The sequence below is a fragment of the Apteryx mantelli genome, chromosome 16 (genome assembly GCF_036417845.1).
Source record: "Apteryx mantelli isolate bAptMan1 chromosome 16, bAptMan1.hap1, whole genome shotgun sequence".
Classification (NCBI taxonomy): Eukaryota; Metazoa; Chordata; class Aves; order Apterygiformes; family Apterygidae; genus Apteryx; species Apteryx mantelli.
In genome coordinates this window covers 21,571,516-21,578,016 of record NC_089993.1, presented here as the reverse complement: position 1 = coordinate 21,578,016, position 6,501 = coordinate 21,571,516, and the positions used below count along the sequence as shown (strand labels likewise).

General features: G+C 41.0%; 1 protein-coding gene across 1 annotated transcript in view; it reads right to left on the bottom strand.

Moving 5' to 3' along the window:
- Positions 1-286: 286 nt before the first annotated feature.
- The window catches only part of USP31 (ubiquitin specific peptidase 31), a 40,944-nt gene continuing 34,729 nt past the window's right edge, over positions 287-6,501 (bottom strand). The window contains exon 17 of the mRNA XM_067306644.1: positions 287-356. The gene's annotated coding sequence lies outside the window, so the exon portion shown is untranslated. The remainder of the gene's footprint in view (positions 357-6,501) is intronic.

Sequence of the window (6,501 nt, the reverse complement as noted above, 5' to 3'; positions counted from 1 at the left end):
ACACCGCGGAAACGCCGCTCAACCAAGAGGCGGATCCAAAGCAAGAAAATACGGTGCTCCCAGACCAAGCTCAAAAGGGGTCCCAGGCACAGGGGAAGCAACTAGATCCACCGGCAAACAGCAGCAAGAGACACCACGCAGGAAGCATGTCTCGCGAGCGGCAGGAGGGACCGGAGCGGAACGGGAGAACCAGGGAGGGTGTGGAGCAGTCGCCACCTTTGCACAGGAAGAGGACAACGATGCAGACCTGAAAAAAAGCTCACTCAGCCAGGATGACTAGTAATAAATTTATTATATTTTATTACATATTCCCCTTTTTCACTTAATTCCAATTCCTCATATTCAAACTCTTCTTTCTGAAAGAAAATGATTTTTAACATAAAAATATAAATTCTGCATATTAAAAGTGCATACACCTTGAATAATAAAACATACAAATAAATAATAAAAGGCATTGACACAGTCTCATGCACTTGTCCTCAAATAATTTAAAATTTATGGTACAATGTTCAATCCCAAGTAAAGACAGCCTGCTTTCCAGATTACTGTACAGTTCAAAAACATTAAAATACAGAAGAGAATATCAAAGGTGTGGGCAAGCCCCACGTCCCAGTATCAGTGTACAGTGATGTGACATGCAGTTTTTAGAACTGTAGATATTCCAGTGTAAAATCTGACATTGTGTCCAGAAGAGAAACTGCATTTGTAATAGGACTTAAAATTCAATTTTAACCAATGGTGAGGCACAGTTGGTGAGCAAATCTGTACAAATTAATACTTGGAAGGCCACAAGAAAATAATCTAGCCACTTGTAGCCTGTATTCCCTTGTGTCACCCTACCCAAGGCAATGTAGCACCTAAAAATGTTTTCTTATTGCACTGCACAAATGCCATACAATCCTAACACTAACTTTCTTGCAACGTGTTTGTGCTGCAGGGCCTAGAGTGAAATAGAATTTGTGTTTACACTTAGTTTTAATCTGTGTCTTTTAAAAAACACTATTTGCAGATAAATTGAGTGCTATCGCCTTTAAAAAAATAGAAGACTTCCTAAACCTTTAGACCTAATAAAGATATTGTACAAGTCTTCATGTACCTTTATTTTACAAAGTAAAGCTCCTAATAGTAAATGCTTTATGGTGCTTTTATTAAGAAAACCATGTAGTACTTTCATCTCACCACAGATTAAAACTAAATTTCAGTTGCCTCCACAGATAACATTAGATACTGCCAAATTATTTTGGATTAGTAGGAAAACGACAAAGATACAAAAAGAATTACAGTAAAATTATTTGGAATGTAATTTCAAAACACTCTCCATGACCGCTGATCAACAGAGGAGGGGGACGGGTTCTGGCACAGATGCCGCAACGGGAACGGGGCCCAAGAAGTCTCCCAGACACAAGCAGCGATTGCTCAGTACTGGCTGCTTTAACTGCTGCTATGAAAACAACGTCTACTAAGAGGCAATATCTCCTGGGGGGTCACAGCCAGGCAGCCCAGAAGGAATCCGGGGCTTTTCAGTTTTTCTTAGCAAAATGCGCTGCTCACTAAGAGGGCTTTTCAGAAAGCTCTCTCTCAAGTCAGACGCCCTGAACCGGCAGCTCTCCCTTCTTCCCAATCCGTCCGACAAATCCACGGCCCTGGCTGGCCCCATGTTGCCTCCAGCAATGCTGTACATACAACAACCCAAGATGGTATTTGCAGCCAAACAGGAGCACGGCTCAGAAAAGCAAATGCCACCATGGTTTTGGAGCATGAACAGGAAATAAAACCACCAACGTACACAGCTGGGTCCTGGACAACAGCTCTTCACCCAGGAAGGCAGGCAGGAGACCACATTACCAGTACAGGCAATACGCCAACAACTGGGAACTGCTCCCTTAGCGCTGAAATTCAACAAAAACTCTTTTTTGAGTGTTCATACTGTTACAGATGACTGCCTCTTCTCACAACAGAGTGTGTCATTAAGTTACATAGAAAATGGCAGGCTACATACAGAACACTGATCAGGTTATCCCTGTTCAAAAAAAGAAAAAATAATACAATACAGAAAAACAGTTTGTTCTCACTTCAACATTTCAAATTCCTTTGACATTATGCTACACTCCAGTCTTGTCAGTAATCCAGAATTCTGCAAAGGAAAGAATCAAAGATGTGCAAAGAAAGCAGGAAACCAGGTACATGCTCCTATGTGCTGACACGCAGCTGCACTGAGAAACAGAACTACAGAGTCAAAACAGTGCTCCAGAGTCTACCTAGCAGCTTTTGATACTGAAAGCACAGTCTATGGTTTTTATTAGATGCTTGCATAGTTAATAAGTGCATGCATTTGGGATACAGCAAGAGAACTGCCATGCAAAACTGCCTTACTTAGAAAAAAATGGTTGATCATGCTCAAATTTCAGCTTTGGAAAGCAAACAACTGCATCTAAGGAGGATGAGGGCACTTACAGTGGGATAAGTGTACTGTAATTAAGCTGCTAATTTTCTATCTAAAGCATCTTTTTTATTTAGCCATATTTAGTAAGTTTGAAAGGGTTAACAGTTTGTACATCCAAAGTGAGACACTTAAGAGTTACCAAGAACTGCAGGCACCAATTTGTCTATCAAATGTGATTAATACAAATAAAAGGTGCCTCTTTAATATATGCCATTGAAAATGTGCTTATAATTTGTATACTACTAAACACTACCCAAAAAACACAGCCCAAAAAGTGTAAAAATAATTGCTTTAGGTGACTCCAGCAGTAATCTAGCTCTGGAATGAAGGTGCTGCTTTCCTGCACCAAGAAAGCTTATTCCAGGAAAAGGAGCAAGTGTCAAACTAGAGATGTGGTAATCTACATGAGTTAAGAATGGCCTGATGCACGTGAATTCAATCCAAAGTTGATTAGAAATACATCATAAAAACTTTCAGAAGACCTGCTTCCCCTTGAAGCTTAGATGGTTGTTTGAGAATAGGGTTAGAGCTGAACCTCCCCCTTACGAAGCATTTCTCAATGTAAGACTGCACTGCAAAACTTTGGTTCCAGATTACCAGCCTTTGGATCTCAGACTCCATTACTCCCAAACCAAGATAGCTTTCTCCAAAGGAAACAACACCAAAGGCCATTCAGTACACGCCATAGCTGTACTTGACTAATAAAGCAGACCCAGACTGCAGCCATTCTTGCCTAATTCAAAAGTGCGGCCAAGACTTACAGGCCCCATGTATCACCACCCAGGGTGGATGGAGATTGCTGGCCAGAGACCTACAGAGGTGACAGAACACACCCCCTCTGCAAACGTGAGCGCTTCTGAAGCCAAACCTGAATTTTAAGAAAATACACGACCACTCACAAATAGCTGCTTCAGAACAGTCGCAGGCCTTCGCTGTTTTAAGGATCAATATACAACGCTACAGTGGTGCTGGCGTCTAGGACTTGCAAGATCCGACATGAGGAAGAACCCCCTTGGGAGCACTCTCTACTATAATGTCACATCCTTATATTTAGACAATGTAACACAGACAGGAACTCCTATGCATGAAAGGGCTAAGAAAAAAGACTGCTATAAAGGAAGGAGAAAAGACTGATGTTCCTCTTTCCCAAATGATTTTAAGGAGGGCCTGCGATAACCTACATTTGGTTTTAGAAAGATTTATCCTTCACCACTGATGCAGCCAAGGTTTTACAAAATATACAGCCAAACCTGATTGCTGTAAGGAACATTGTTGTTTCCTGGACCCACATCATTTAGCTCTCTCCTATGCAAGGAAGTTCATATACTACCAGAAACCTGTGATACTGAAAAGCAGAGGATACAGAGCGGCAGCAAACAGTTACTTTCCACACTGCTTTGTTATGGAGTCAACACCGCCATGAGAATACGGACCGCATATTCCAAGTACTGTACAGTCGCGCTTTGCTCATTTTGCCTGGTATGTGCCTTATATTCAAAAAGAACTAAAAGGCACCCTTTTAGTAAACTGTGTTGATCTTCTATGAGGCTCAGCCCTATCAGGACATTTTGCTTGAGGAGTCCGGCCTTAGATCTAGACCTCCCCCGAGCCAGAAAGCATTCCACATGCAAGCAGCCTACCATAGAAGAACAGCAGCTGATTCTTCTAAGAGAGACAAAGATTAATGGAAAGAAGAGGACACTGTCCGTGTGCCCTCTTCAGTCCATTCCATGCTCTGTGAAGCAAGGAGCCTGTGCACCAGAGCTTCTGTTTGCAAAGGGACAAGGTACCATATCCAAACTGGTAGAGTACACAGAGGAGATGATTCTGGAGATGGTTTCCACAAGGAATTATGACCAATACACAGAAAAAGAGCTAGATTACATACCACAGGAATGCAGAGGTTTGACTGGCTTTAACATCAGCACTTGGCACCAAGACCTCTCATTCCCATTTTGTCTAGGCACAAGCTCTATTGCCACTCTCATGTCTCAGATACAGACTGGACTGGCATTCAGCTAAAACGCAAATTCGGACATGGCTTCAGATTTCCTTCAGTAAAGGCATGCAATACAGAAACAAAAATCACCTCAAAAACCATAAACCAGCTTCCAGTTTATACCATGTAAGACTTTTTTGGTGAATGACAGCACGAGAGGGAAATGTCATTCCATAAAAGTAACCTTCCACAAACATCCCATGGTAAAAAGCAGAGGAAAATTACATTCTGTCTATTAAAAGATACCAAACCAAGTCAGCACTGGCTGCCAGGATTACATTCTTTCTAGAAGAGTTGTTACAAGGGAAGAGCTTACATGGGAAGAGCCAACACAGTGCAAGATCTTAGTATACATAAAAAATTAAACAAATACTTCAGTATCAACATTTCAGGGAGTCATTTTAGTACAATGTGAAGTAAATCCTATCTGCTCTGCTAGATATAACAAAAAATAATCCAAGAATAATCCAAGTTATACATTTAAGAATCTAGTTACACAGCCTTTGCTTCTTGTTCCTGCATTAAATGAAAAGGAAACAATATATGGGAGAAGAAATACACTGAGGAGATGGTCATGTTCAGGTTTTAAAATATAGTCCAGGGCACAGAGTCCAGCATATTGTAAAAACATGCAAGCTACTGGCATTGCTTCTGGGCTGCATGAAAGTACGTACTGCAAAACATAATCAGGACAGAAGAGGGGTCATAGTAGACATGGGCTCATAGCTGCACATTAAACAGAGCTTTGTGGCACCCACAGTTCAGCTCAACATACACATGCCTTTTCTCCAAGGTGACAGCTACACCCAAAATACACTTCTCTTAAAAGCCTGTTGCAGATGTGTGGTGAGCTGAGGATGATGTGATCAAGGAGCAGCAATGCACCCCAACAAACCTCTGAGCAATGTTTCCTGCAGGGTCCTCGACGTGTCAGCTCAAGAGAGGAGATGGAACAGATTAGCTGATAACTACTTGTTTGAGGGCCATTTGTTACAGTGACAGAAAAGATTAAGAAATAGGGCTGTCCACAAGCTATGCCTTAAGATGCTTAGCCAAATAAGACTGTATGACAGGCAAAAATCTCATTCAAAAGACAACTGTGCACAGAGCACTGCCCAGCTGCTGTATGTCATAAGCTACAAGACAGGTTGGTGCTATTCATAAAGGATATGGTTATTAATAATGCAGTGCATTAATAAAAATCTCAGAAATTAGAAAAGATTACACCTTTTAAATCTACCTTTTAAAAAGTCTACGTAAACAAAGATGTAACCAGATGTAGTGTTTTAACCCTGATAGAGACTGTCATCCAAACAAGAACCAAGATCAGTTTTGGTGAAACACCGGTAGCTAGACCTCTCAGAGAACATGAGAAATACGTATCAAAGAAAAGAATGTAGCACTGCACTAGAAAATTTGAAAAACTGCTCCACAGTATTTTAGTATAGCCCCTCCAAACCTGCATGAAGAGGCTTGTTCAAAGCATGCTCAGAGAAGGCAGAGAAGACAAGACAACACTTGACTTATCTAAACATTACTCCTATAGATAATGGATGCTATATTCACAGCACTACAAATCTGAGCACATTAGAAAATGCTTCTTCTCAGGAGTTTAATGACAGAGGTCCTGTCACCACCATTCTGGTGCATGAAGATAGCTGTCTCCTATGGTACTGTAACAATCTTCCACCTTGTACTTTCACAGACACTAGCTGGCAACCAGCTGTTGCTTAGTGATTTCTTCTGTTGCTTAGTGTAACACTTCAGAAGGGAGAAAGCAACTAGAGAGGATAGGGTAGAGGTCATCTTAGGTATGGATAGAGTAAAACTCTTTATAGACACAGCAACAAAAAATACAACTTTATAAACAAACTTTCTTCTGTTGGAATGACAAAAAATGAAATCTCTTCTTACACAGATACATGTACACATGGACACACAGGTACCTTTCTGGATCTGTCCATCCACTAATGCTAGTCCCTCCTATACTGGCTGAGTATATACCTGAGAAACAACATTAGTGTTGAGATATTGCCCTTTAGAAAGCTTGAAAAAAAAT